Raw genomic sequence first — 12,955 nt, 5'->3', positions numbered from 1 at the left:
ATCCATTTTTATTTTTAGAAATTAATTGCAACCATAAATAAAAAATAGAATAATTTCATGGGCATGTCTCAGTGCCCTCTGTGATTCTTTGTTTGACTGCTTCTGTCAGTTTGTATAGGTCACACTGATTACAGAGGTGCAGCGGTAGCGTGATGGCCCCGTAACCCAGAGGTCGATGGATCGAAACCACTCTCTGCTATCAAGATAGATTTCGGCAAGTACCCTAGTGGCCTAATGGATAAGGCACTGGCCTTCTAAGCCAGGGATTGTGGGTTCGAGTCCCATCTGGGGTGGATGAAGGCAGTTTGGGAAAGAAGAAGAGTGTTCATGTAACAAAGATGTTGAATCTATTGAATTTTTAGAAAGGAAGTGCAAATAGAGATTAACAAAAAGTATACTTTCATGGGCATGTCTCTCTGCCCTTCGTGATTCTTTTTTTGAATCTGCTTCTATCAGTTCGTATAGGTCATGCTGATCACACAGTGCCACAGTGGCCTAAGAAACTGGCCTCCTAATCCATGTATTGTGAGTTCAAGTATTATTTTGGGGTGCCTGAAAGTGGAGTGATGAAGTACAAGTATGCTGAGCAGTTAACCCAGTGATTTATGGATCGAAACCATCCTCTTCTATCCAGTTTGTTTTCAGCAAACAGAAATATAAAAACTGCTAACAATCTTTATTTTTACAAATTAATTGCAACCAGCGTTCAAAAAAAGCTAAATATCATGGGCATGTCTCAGTGCCCTATGTGATTCTTTTTTTTACTGTTTCTATCAGTTCGTATAGGTCATGCTATAACACCATGCCCCAGATGCCTAAAAAACTGGCCTCCCATGCCAGGGATTGAGCTTTCGAGTCCCTTCTGGGGTGGGTTGTGGCGCTGTGGAAACGAGCTGGGCCCAGAGGTTGATGACCTGAAGCCATCCTCAGCTAACAATTTTTATTTTTAGAAATTAATTGCAACCAGCGATCAAAAAAAGCATAATATCTTCGGCATGTCTCATTGCCCTTGGTGATTCTTTTTTTTTACTGTTTCTATCAGTTCGTATAGGTCATGCTATTACACCATGCCCCAGATGCCTAAAAAACTGGCCTCCCAAGCCAGAGATTGTGAGTTTAAGTCTTGTCAGGGGTGGCTGAAAACAGAGTGTCCCAGCGGAAGCGTGCTGGGCCCATAACCCAGAGGCCTATAGATTGAAACCATCCTCTGCAATCCATTTTTATTTTCAGAAATGAACTGCAACCAGGGATAAAAAAAAGCATAATATCAATGGCATGTCTCAGTGCCCTCCGTGGGTTGAAGCAGGGTGGCGCTGCGGAAACATGATGGGCCCAGAGGTTGATGGATGAAACCATCCTCTGCAATCCATTTTTATTTTTAGAAATTAATTGCAACCATAAATAAAAAATAGAATAATTTCATGGGCATGTCTCAGTGCCCTCTGTGATTCTTTGTTTGACTGCTTCTGTCAGTTTGTATAGGTCACACTGATTACAGAGGTGCAGCGGTAGCGTGATGGCCCCGTAACCCAGAGGTCGATGGATCGAAACCACTCTCTGCTATCAAGATAGATTTCGGCAAGTACCCTAGTGGCCTAATGGATAAGGCACTGGCCTTCTAAGCCAGGGATTGTGGGTTCGAGTCCCATCTGGGGTGGATGAAGGCAGTTTGGGAAAGAAGAAGAGTGTTCATGTAACAAAGATGTTGAAGCTATTGAATTTTTAGAAAGGAAGTGCAAATAGAGATTAACAAAAAGTATACTTTCATGGGCATGTCTCTCTGCCCTTCGTGATTCTTTTTTTGAATCTGCTTCTGTCAGTTCGTATAGGTCATGCTGATCACACAGTGCCACAGTGGCCTAAGAAACTGGCCTCCTAATCCATGTATTGTGAGTTCAAGTATTATTTTGGGGTGCCTGAAAGTGGAGTGATGAAGTGCAAGTATGCTGAGCAGTTAACCCAGTGATTTATGGATCGAAACCATCCTCTTCTATCCAGTTTGTTTTCAGCAAACAGAAATATAAAAACTGCTAACAATCTTTATTTTTACAAATTAATTGCAACCAGCGTTCAAAAAAAGCTAAATATCATGGGCATGTCTCAGTGCCCTCTGTGATTCTTTGTTTGACTGCTTCTGTCAGTTTGTATAGGTCACACTGATTACAGAGGTGCAGCGGTAGCGTGATGGCCCCGTAACCCAGAGGTCGATGGATCGAAACCACTCTCTGCTATCAAGACAGCTTTTGGCAAGTACCCTAGTGGCCTAATGGATAAGGCACTGGCCTTCTAAGCCAGGGATTGTGGGTTCGAGTCCCATCTGGGGTGGATGAAGGCAGTTTGGGAAAGAAGAAGAGTGTTCATGTAACAAAGATGTTGAATCTATTGAATTTTTAGAAAGGAAGTGCAAATAGAGATTAACAAAAAGTATACTTTCATGGGCATGTCTCTCTGCCCTTCGTGATTCTTTTTTTGAATCTGCTTCTATCAGTTCGTATAGGTCATGCTGATCACACAGTGCCACAGTGGCCTAAGAAACTGGCCTCCTAATCCATGTATTGTGAGTTCAAGTATTATTTTGGGGTGCCTGAAAGTGGAGTGATGAAGTACAAGTATGCTGAGCAGTTAACCCAGTGATTTATGGATCGAAACCATCCTCTTCTATCCAGTTTGTTTTCAGCAAACAGAAATATAAAAACTGCTAACAATCTTTATTTTTACAAATTAATTGCAACCAGCGTTCAAAAAAAGCTAAATATCATGGGCATGTCTCAGTGCCCTATGTGATTCTTTTTTTTACTGTTTCTATCAGTTCGTATAGGTCATGCTATAACACCATGCCCCAGATGCCTAAAAAACTGGCCTCCCATGCCAGGGATTGAGCTTTCGAGTCCCTTCTGGGGTGGGTTGTGGCGCTGTGGAAACGAGCTGGGCCCAGAGGTTGATGACCTGAAGCCATCCTCAGCTAACAATTTTTTATTTTTAGAAATTAATTGCAACCAGCGATCAAAAAAAGCATAATATCTTCGGCATGTCTCATTGCCCTTGGTGATTCTTTTTTTTTACTGTTTCTATCAGTTCGTATAGGTCATGCTATAACACCATGCCCCAGATGCCTAAAAAACTGGCCTCCCAAGCCAGAGATTGTGAGTTTAAGTCTTGTCAGGGGTGGCTGAAAACAGAGTGTCCCAGCGGAAGCGTGCTGGGCCCATAACCCAGAGGCCTATAGATTGAAACCATCCTCTGCAATCCATTTTTATTTTCAGAAATGAACTGCAACCAGGGATAAAAAAAAGCATAATATCAATGGCATGTCTCAGTGCCCTCCGTGGGTTGAAGCAGGGTGGCGCTGCGGAAACATGATGGGCCCAGAGGTTGATGGATGAAACCATCCTCTGCAATCCATTTTTATTTTTAGAAATTAATTGCAACCATAAATAAAAAATAGAATAATTTCATGGGCATGTCTCAGTGCCCTCTGTGATTCTTTGTTTGACTGCTTCTGTCAGTTTGTATAGGTCACACTGATTACAGAGGTGCAGCGGTAGCGTGATGGCCCCGTAACCCAGAGGTCGATGGATCGAAACCACTCTCTGCTATCAAGATAGATTTCGGCAAGTACCCTAGTGGCCTAATGGATAAGGCACTGGCCTTCTAAGCCAGGGATTGTGGGTTCGAGTCCCATCTGGGGTGGATGAAGGCAGTTTGGGAAAGAAGAAGAGTGTTCATGTAACAAAGATCTTGAAGCTATTGAATTTTTAGAAAGGAAGTGCAAATAGAGATTAACAAAAAGTATACTTTCATGGGCATGTCTCTCTGCCCTTCGTGATTCTTTTTTTGAATCTGCTTCTGTCAGTTCGTATAGGTCATGCTGATCACACAGTGCCACAGTGGCCTAAGAAACTGGCCTCCTAATCCATGTATTGTGAGTTCAAGTATTATTTTGGGGTGCCTGAAAGTGGAGTGATGAAGTGCAAGTATGCTGAGCAGTTAACCCAGTGATTTATGGATCGAAACCATCCTCTTCTATCCAGTTTGTTTTCAGCAAACAGAAATATAAAAACTGCTAACAATCTTTATTTTTTACAAATTAATTGCAACCAGCGTTCAAAAAAAGCTAAATATCATGGGCATGTCTCAGTGCCCTATGTGATTCTTTTTTTTACTGTTTCTATCAGTTCGTATAGGTCATGCTATAACACCATGCCCCAGATGCCTAAAAAACTGGCCTCCCATGCCAGGGATTGAGCTTTCGAGTCCCTTCTGGGGTGGGTTGTGGCGCTGTGGAAACGAGCTGGGCCCAGAGGTTGATGACCTGAAGCCATCCTCAGCTAACAATTTTTATTTTTAGAAATTAATTGCAACCAGCGATTAAAAAAAGCATAATATCTTCGGCATGTCTCATTGCCCTTGGTGATTATTTTTTTTTACTGTTTCTATCAGTTCGTATAGGTCATGCTATTACACCATTCCCCAGATGCCTAAAAAACTGGCCTCCCAAGCCAGAGATTGTGAGTTTAAGTCTTGTCAGGGGTTGCTGAAAACAGAGTGTCCCAGCGGAAGCGTGCTGGGCCCATAACCCAGAGGCCTATAGATTGAAACCATCCTCTGCAATCCATTTTTATTTTCAGAAATGAACTGCAACCAGGGATAAAAAAAAGCATAATATCAATGGCATTTCTCAGTGCCCTCCGTGGGTTGAAGCAGGGTGGCGCTGCGGAAACGTGACGGGCCCAGAGGTTGATGGATGAAACCATCCTCTGCAATCCAATTTTATTTTTAGAAATTAATTGCAACCATAAATAAAAAATAGCATAATTTCATGGGCATGTCTCAGTGCCCTCTGTGATTCTTTGTTTGACTGCTTCTGTCAGTTTGTATAGGTCACACTGATTACAGAGGTGCAGCGGTAGCGTGATGGCCCCGTAACCCAGAGGTCGATGGATCGAAACCCCTCTCTGCTATCAAGATAGATTTTGGCAAGTACCCTAGTGGCCTAATGGATAAGGCACTGGCCTTCTAAGCCAGGGTTTGTGGGTTCGAGTCCCATCTGGGGTGGATGAAGGCAGTTTGGGAAAGAAGAAGAGTGTTCATGTAACAAAGATGTTGAATCTATTGAATTTTTAGAAAGGAAGTGCAAATAGAGATTAACAAAAAGTATACTTTCATGGGCATGTCTCTCTGCCCTTCGTGATTCTTTTTTTGAATCTGCTTCTATCAGTTCGTATAGGTCATGCTGATCACACAGTGCCACAGTGGCCTAAGAAACTGGCCTCCTAATCCATGTATTGTGAGTTCAAGTATTATTTTGGGGTGCCTGAAAGTGGAGTGATGAAGTACAAGTATGCTGAGCAGTTAACCCAGTGATTTATGGATCGAAACCATCCTCTTCTATCCAGTTTGTTTTCAGCAAACAGAAATATAAAAACTGCTAACAATCTTTATTTTTACAAATTAATTGCAACCAGCGTTCAAAAAAAGCTAAATATCATGGGCATGTCTCAGTGCCCTATGTGATTCTTTTTTTTACTGTTTCTATCAGTTCGTATAGGTCATGCTATAACACCATGCCCCAGATGCCTAAAAAACTGGCCTCCCATGCCAGGGATTGAGCTTTCGAGTCCCTTCTGGGTTGGGTTGTGGCGCTGTGGAAACGAACTGGGCCCAGAGGTTGATGACCTGAAGCCATCCTCAGCTAACAATTTTTATTTTTAGAAATTAAATGCAACCAGCAATCAAAAAAAGCATAATATCTTCGGCATGTCTCATTGCCCTTGGTGATTCTTTTTTTTACTGTTTCTATCAGTTCGTATAGGTCATGCTATTACACCATGCCCCAGATGCCTAAAAAACTGGCCTCCCAAGCCAGAGATTGTGAGTTTAAGTCTTGTCAGGGGTGGCTGAAAACAGAGTGTCCCAGCGGAAGCGTGCTGGGCCCATAACCCAGAGGCCTATAGATTGAAACCATCCTCTGCAATCCATTTTTATTTTCAGAAATTAACTGCAACCAGGGATAAAAAAAGCATAATATCAATGGCATGTCTCAGTGCCCTCCGAGGGTTGAAGCAGAGTGGCGCTGCGGAAACGTGATGGGCCCAGATGTTGATGGATGAAACCATCCTCTGCAATCCATTTTTATTTTTAGAAATTGATTGCAACCATAAATAAAAAATAGCATAATTTCATGGGCATGTCTCAGTGCCCTCTGTGATTCTTTGTTTGACTGCTTCTGTCAGTTTGTATAGGTCACACTGATTACAGAGGTGCAGCGGTAGCGTGATGGCCCCGTAACCCAGAGGTCGATGGATCGAAACCACTCTCTGCTATCAAGATAGACTTTGTCTAATACCGTAGTGGCCTAATGGATAAGGCACTGGCCTTCTAAGCCAGGGATCGTGGGTTCAAGTCCCATCTGGGGTGGATGAAGGCAGTTTGGGAAAGAAGAAGAGAGTTCATGTAACAAAGATGTGGAAGCTATTGAATTTTTAGAAATTAAGTGCAAATAGGGATTAACAAAAAGTATACTTTCATGGGCATGTCTCTCTGCCCTTCGTGATTCTTTTTTTTAATCTGCTTCTATCAGTTCGTATAGGTCATGCTGATCACACAGTGCCACAGTGGCCTAAGAAACTGGCCTCCTAATCCATGTATTGTGAGTTCAAGTATTATTTTGGGGTGCCTGAAAGTGGAGTGATGAAGTGCAAGTATGCTGAGCAGTTAACCCAGTGATTTATGGATCGAAACCATCCTCTTCTATCCAGTTTGTTTTCAGCAAACAGAAATATAAAAACTGCTAACAATCTTTATTTTTACAAATTAATTGCAACCAGCGTTCAAAAAAAGCTAAATATCATGGGCATGTCTCAGTGCCCTATGTGATTCTTTTTTTTACTGTTTCTATCAGTTCGTATAGGTCATGCTATAACACCATGCCCCAGATGCCTAAAAAACTGGCCTCCCATGCCAGGGATTGAGCTTTCGAGTCCCTTCTGGGGTGGGTTGTGGCGCTGTGGAAACGAGCTGGGCCCAGAGGTTGATGACCTGAAGCCATCCTCAGCTAACAATTTTTATTTTTAGAAATTAATTGCAACCAGCGATCAAAAAAAGCATAATATCTTCGGCATGTCTCATTGCCCTTGGTGATTCTTTTTTTTTACTGTTTCTATCAGTTCGTATAGGTCATGCTATTACACCATGCCTCAGATGCCTAAAAAACTGGCCTCCCAAGCCAGAGATTGTGAGTTTAAGTCTTGTCAGGGGTGGCTGAAAACAGAGTGTCCCAGCGGAAGCGTGCTGGGCCCATAACCCAGAGGCCTATAGATTGAAACCATCCTCTGCAATCCATTTTTATTTTCAGAAATGAACTGCAACCAGGGATAAAAAAAAGCATAATATCAATGGCATGTCTCAGTGCCCTCCGTGGGTTGAAGCAGAGTGGCGCTGCGGAAACGTGATGGGCCCAGAGGTTGATGGATGAAACCATCCTCTGCAATCCATTTTTATTTTTAGAAATTAATTGCAACCATAAATAAAAAATAGCATAATTTCATGGGCATGTCTCAGTGCCCTCTGTGATTCTTTGTTTGACTGCTTCTGTCAGTTTGTATAGGTCACACTGATTACAGAGGTGCAGCGGTAGCGTGATGGCCCCGTAACCCAGAGGTCGATGGATCGAAACCACTCTCTGCTATCAAGATAGATTTTGGCAAGTACCCTAGTGGCCTAATGGATAAGGCACTGGCCTTCTAAGCCAGGGATTGTGGGTTCGAGTCCCATCTGGGGTGGATGAAGGCAGTTTGGGAAAGAAGAAGAGTGTTCATGTAACAAAGATGTTGAAGCTATTGAATTTTTAGAAAGGAAGTGCAAATAGAGATTAACAAAAAGTATACTTTCATGGGCATGTCTCTCTGCCCTTCGTGATTCTTTTTTTGAATCTGCTTCTATCAGTTCGTATAGGTCATGCTGATCACACAGTGCCACAGTGGCCTAAGAAACTGGCCTCCTAATCCATGTATTGTGAGTTCAAGTATTATTTTGGGGTGCCTGAAAGTGGAGTGATGAAGTACAAGTATGCTGAGCAGTTAACCCAGTGATTTATGGATCGAAACCATCCTCTTCTATCCAGTTTGTTTTCAGCAAACAGAAATATAAAAACTGCTAACAATCTTTATTTTTACAAATTAATTGCAACCAGCGTTCAAAAAAAGCTAAATATCATGGGCATGTCTCAGTGCCCTATGTGATTCTTTTTTTTACTGTTTCTATCAGTTCGTATAGGTCATGCTATAACACCATGCCCCAGATGCCTAAAAAACTGGCCTCCCATGCCAGGGATTGAGCTTTCGAGTCCCTTCTGGGGTGGGTTGTGGCGCTGTGGAAACGAGCTGGGCCCAGAGGTTGATGACCTGAAGCCATCCTCAGCTAACAATTTTTATTTTTAGAAATTAATTGCAACCAGCGATCAAAAAAAGCATAATATCTTCGGCATGTCTCATTGCCCTTGGTGATTCTTTTTTTTTACTGTTTCTATCAGTTCGTATAGGTCATGCTATTACACCATGCCCCAGATGCCTAAAAAACTGGCCTCCCAAGCCAGAGATTGTGAGTTTAAGTCTTGTCAGGGGTGGCTGAAAACAGAGTGTCCCAGCGGAAGCGTGCTGGGCCCATAACCCAGAGGCCTATAGATTGAAACCATCCTCTGCAATCCATTTTTATTTTCAGAAATGAACTGCAACCAGGGATAAAAAAAAGCATAATATCAATGGCATGTCTCAGTGCCCTCCGTGGGTTGAAGCAGAGTGGCGCTGCGGAAACGTGATGGGCCCAGAGGTTGATGGATGAAACCATCCTCTGCAATCCATTTTTATTTTTAGAAATTAATTGCAACCATAAATAAAAAATAGCATAATTTCATGGGCATGTCTCAGTGCCCTCTGTGATTCTTTGTTTGACTGCTTCTGTCAGTTTGTATAGGTCACACTGATTACAGAGGTGCAGCGGTAGCGTGATGGCCCCGTAACCCAGAGGTCGATGGATCGAAACCACTCTCTGCTATCAAGATAGATTTTGGCAAGTACCCTAGTGGCCTAATGGATAAGGCACTGGCCTTCTAAGCCAGGGATTGTGGGTTCGAGTCCCATCTGGGGTGGATGAAGGCAGTTTGGGAAAGAAGAAGAGTGTTCATGTAACAAAGATGTTGAAGCTATTGAATTTTTAGAAAGGAAGTGCAAATAGAGATTAACAAAAAGTATACTTTCATGGGCATGTCTCTCTGCCCTTCGTGATTCTTTTTTTGAATCTGCTTCTATCAGTTCGTATAGGTCATGCTGATCACACAGTGCCACAGTGGCCTAAGAAACTGGCCTCCTAATCCATGTATTGTGAGTTCAAGTATTATTTTGGGGTGCCTGAAAGTGGAGTGATGAAGTACAAGTATGCTGAGCAGTTAACCCAGTGATTTATGGATCGAAACCATCCTCTTCTATCCAGTTTGTTTTCAGCAAACAGAAATATAAAAACTGCTAACAATCTTTATTTTTACAAATTAATTGCAACCAGCGTTCAAAAAAAGCTAAATATCATGGGCATGTCTCAGTGCCCTATGTGATTCTTTTTTTTACTGTTTCTATCAGTTCGTATAGGTCATGCTATAACACCATGCCCCAGATGCCTAAAAAACTGGCCTCCCATGCCAGGGATTGAGCTTTCGAGTCCCTTCTGGGGTGGGTTGTGGCGCTGTGGAAACGAGCTGGGCCCAGAGGTTGATGACCTGAAGCCATCCTCAGCTAACAATTTTTATTTTTAGAAATTAATTGCAACCAGCGATCAAAAAAAGCATAATATCTTCGGCATGTCTCATTGCCCTTGGTGATTCTTTTTTTTTACTGTTTCTATCAGTTCGTATAGGTCATGCTATTACACCATGCCCCAGATGCCTAAAAAACTGGCCTCCCAAGCCAGAGATTGTGAGTTTAAGTCTTGTCAGGGGTGGCTGAAAACAGAGTGTCCCAGCGGAAGCGTGCTGGGCCCATAACCCAGAGGCCTATAGATTGAAACCATCCTCTGCAATCCATTTTTATTTTCAGAAATGAACTGCAACCAGGGATAAAAAAAAGCATAATATCAATGGCATGTCTCAGTGCCCTCCGTGGGTTGAAGCAGGGTGGCGCTGCGGAAACGTGATGGGCCCAGAGGTTGATGGATGAAACCATCCTCTGCAATCCATTTTTATTTTTAGAAATTAATTGCAACCATAAATAAAAAATAGCATAATTTCATGGGCATGTCTCAGTGCCCTCTGTGATTCTTTGTTTGACTGCTTCTGTCAGTTTGTATAGGTCACACTGATTACAGAGGTGCAGCGGTAGCGTGATGGCCCCGTAACCCAGAGGTCGATGGATCGAAACCACTCTCTGCTATCAAGATAGATTTTGGCAAGTACCCTAGTGGCCTAATGGATAAGGCACTGGCCTTCTAATCCAGGCATTGTGGGTTCGAGTCCCATCTGGGGTGGATGAAGGCAGTTTGGGAAAGAAGAAGAGAATTCATGTAACAAAGACTTTGAAGCTATTGAATTTTTAGAAATGAAGTGCAAATAGAGATTAACAAAAAGTATACTTTCATGGGCATGTCTCTCTGCCCTTCGTGATTCTATTTTTTAATCTGCTTCTATCAGTTCGTATAGGTCATGCTGATCACACAGTGCCACAGTGGCCTAAGAAACTGGCCTCCTAATCCATGTATTGTGAGTTCAAGTATTATTTTGGGGTGCCTGAAAGTGGAGTGATGAAGTACAAGTATGCTGAGCAGTTAACCCAGTGATTTATGGATCGAAACCATCCTCTTCTATCCAGTTTGTTTTCAGCAAACAGAAATATAAAAACTGCTAACAATCTTTATTTTTACAAATTAATTGCAACCAGCGTTCAAAAAAAGCTAAATATCATGGGCATGTCTCAGTGCCCTATGTGATTCTTTTTTTTACTGTTTCTATCAGTTCGTATAGGTCATGCTATAACACCATGCCCCAGATGCCTAAAAAACTGGCCTCCCATGCCAGGGATTGAGCTTTCGAGTCCCTTCTGGGGTGGGTTGTGGCGCTGTGGAAACGAGCTGGGCCCAGAGGTTGATGACCTGAAGCCATCCTCAGCTAACAATTTTTATTTTTAGAAATTAATTGCAACCAGCGATCAAAAAAAGCATAATATCTTCGGCATGTCTCATTGCCCTTGGTGATTCTTTTTTTTTACTGTTTCTATCAGTTCGTATAGGTCATGCTATTACACCATGCCCCAGATGCCTAAAAAACTGGCCTCCCAAGCCAGAGATTGTGAGTTTAAGTCTTGTCAGGGGTGGCTGAAAACAGAGTGTCCCAGCGGAAGCGTGCTGGGCCCATAACCCAGAGGCCTATAGATTGAAACCATCCTCTGCAATCCATTTTTATTTTCAGAAATGAACTGCAACCAGGGATAAAAAAAAGCATAATATCAATGGCATGTCTCAGTGCCCTCCGTGGGTTGAAGCAGGGTGGCGCTGCGGAAACGTGATGGGCCCAGAGGTTGATGGATGAAACCATCCTCTGCAATCCATTTTTATTTTTAGAAATTAATTGCAACCATAAATAAAAAATAGCATAATTTCATGGGCATGTCTCAGTGCCCTCTGTGATTCTTTGTTTGACTGCTTCTGTCAGTTTGTATAGGTCACACTGATTACAGAGGTGCAGCGGTAGCGTGATGGCCCCGTAACCCAGAGGTCGATGGATCGAAACCACTCTCTGCTATCAAGATAGATTTTGGCAAGTACCCTAGTGGCCTAATGGATAATGCACTGGCCTTCTAATCCAGGCATTGTGGGTTCGAGTCCCATCTGGGGTGGATGAAGGCAGTTTGGAAAAGAAGAAGAGAATTCATGTAACAAAGAATTTGAAGCTATTGAATTTTTAGAAATGAAGTGCAAATAGGGATTAACAAAAAGTATACTTTCATGGGCATGTCTCTCTGCCCTTCGTGATTCTATTTTTTTATCTGCTTCTATCAGTTCGTATAGGTCATGCTGATCACACAGTGCCACAGTGGCCTAAGAAACTGGCCTCCTAATCCATGTATTGTGAGTTCAAGTATTATTTTGGGGTGCCTGAAAGTGGAGTGATGAAGTATAAGTATGCTGAGCAGTTAACCCAGTGATTTATGGATCGAAACCATCCTCTTCTATCCAGTTTGTTTTCAGCAAACAGAAATATAAAAACTGCTAACAATCTTTATTTTTACAAATTAATTGCAACCAGCGTTCAAAAAAAGCTAAATATCATGGGCATGTCTCAGTGCCCTATGTGATTCTTTTTTTTACTGTTTCTATCAGTTCGTATAGGTCATGCTATAACACCATGCCCCAGATGCCTAAAAAACTGGCCTCCCATGCCAGGGATTGAGCTTTCGAGTCCCTTCTGGGGTGGGTTGTGGCGCTGTGGAAACGAGCTGGGCCCAGAGGTTGATGACCTGAAGCCATCCTCAGCTAACAATTTTTATTTTTAGAAATTAATTGCAACCAGCGATCAAAAAAAGCATAATATCTTCGGCATGTCTCATTGCCCTTGGTGATTCTTTTTTTTTACTGTTTCTATCAGTTCGTATAGGTCATGCTATTACACCATGCCCCAGATGCCTAAAAAACTGGCCTCCCAAGCCAGAGATTGTGAGTTTAAGTCTTGTCAGGGGTGGCTGAAAACAGAGTGTCCCAGCGGAAGCGTGCTGGGCCCATAACCCAGAGGCCTATAGATTGAAACCATCCTCTGCAATCCATTTTTATTTTCAGAAATGAACTGCAACCAGGGATAAAAAAAAGCATAATATCAATGGCATGTCTCAGTGCCCTCCGTGGGTTGAAGCAGGGTGGCGCTGCGGAAACGTGATGGGCCCAGAGGTTGATGGATGAAACCATCCTCTGCAATCCATTTTTA

At 42.6% G+C, this 12,955-nt stretch overlaps 8 non-coding genes across 8 annotated transcripts; all 8 read left to right on the top strand.

Annotated features, from left to right (window-relative positions):
* Window positions 1–220: 220 nt before the first annotated feature.
* Window positions 221–293, top strand: trnar-ucu (transfer RNA arginine (anticodon UCU)). The gene has a single exon. It is a non-coding gene; the product is annotated as a tRNA-Arg (tRNA).
* Window positions 294–1,584: 1,291 nt separating this feature from the next.
* trnar-ucu (transfer RNA arginine (anticodon UCU)) lies at window positions 1,585–1,657 on the top strand. The gene has a single exon. It is a non-coding gene; the product is annotated as a tRNA-Arg (tRNA).
* Window positions 1,658–2,252: 595 nt separating this feature from the next.
* Window positions 2,253–2,325, top strand: trnar-ucu (transfer RNA arginine (anticodon UCU)). The gene has a single exon. It is a non-coding gene; the product is annotated as a tRNA-Arg (tRNA).
* A 1,292-nt stretch (window positions 2,326–3,617) lies between these two features.
* trnar-ucu (transfer RNA arginine (anticodon UCU)) lies at window positions 3,618–3,690 on the top strand. The gene has a single exon. It is a non-coding gene; the product is annotated as a tRNA-Arg (tRNA).
* Window positions 3,691–4,982: 1,292 nt separating this feature from the next.
* On the top strand, window positions 4,983–5,055 carry trnar-ucu (transfer RNA arginine (anticodon UCU)). The gene has a single exon. It is a non-coding gene; the product is annotated as a tRNA-Arg (tRNA).
* Window positions 5,056–6,344: 1,289 nt separating this feature from the next.
* Window positions 6,345–6,417, top strand: trnar-ucu (transfer RNA arginine (anticodon UCU)). The gene has a single exon. It is a non-coding gene; the product is annotated as a tRNA-Arg (tRNA).
* Window positions 6,418–7,708: 1,291 nt separating this feature from the next.
* On the top strand, window positions 7,709–7,781 carry trnar-ucu (transfer RNA arginine (anticodon UCU)). Its single transcript has one exon. It is a non-coding gene; the product is annotated as a tRNA-Arg (tRNA).
* A 1,291-nt stretch (window positions 7,782–9,072) lies between these two features.
* trnar-ucu (transfer RNA arginine (anticodon UCU)) lies at window positions 9,073–9,145 on the top strand. Its single transcript has one exon. It is a non-coding gene; the product is annotated as a tRNA-Arg (tRNA).
* Window positions 9,146–12,955: the final 3,810 nt, after the last annotated feature.

Source organism: Salmo salar, chromosome 07, assembly GCF_965601325.2.
Source record: "Salmo salar chromosome 07, fSalSal1, whole genome shotgun sequence".
Lineage (NCBI taxonomy): Eukaryota > Metazoa > Chordata > Actinopteri > Salmoniformes > Salmonidae > Salmo > Salmo salar.
Note: the sequence above shows the minus strand (reverse complement) of the source record. Positions and strands in the feature narration are given on the sequence as shown.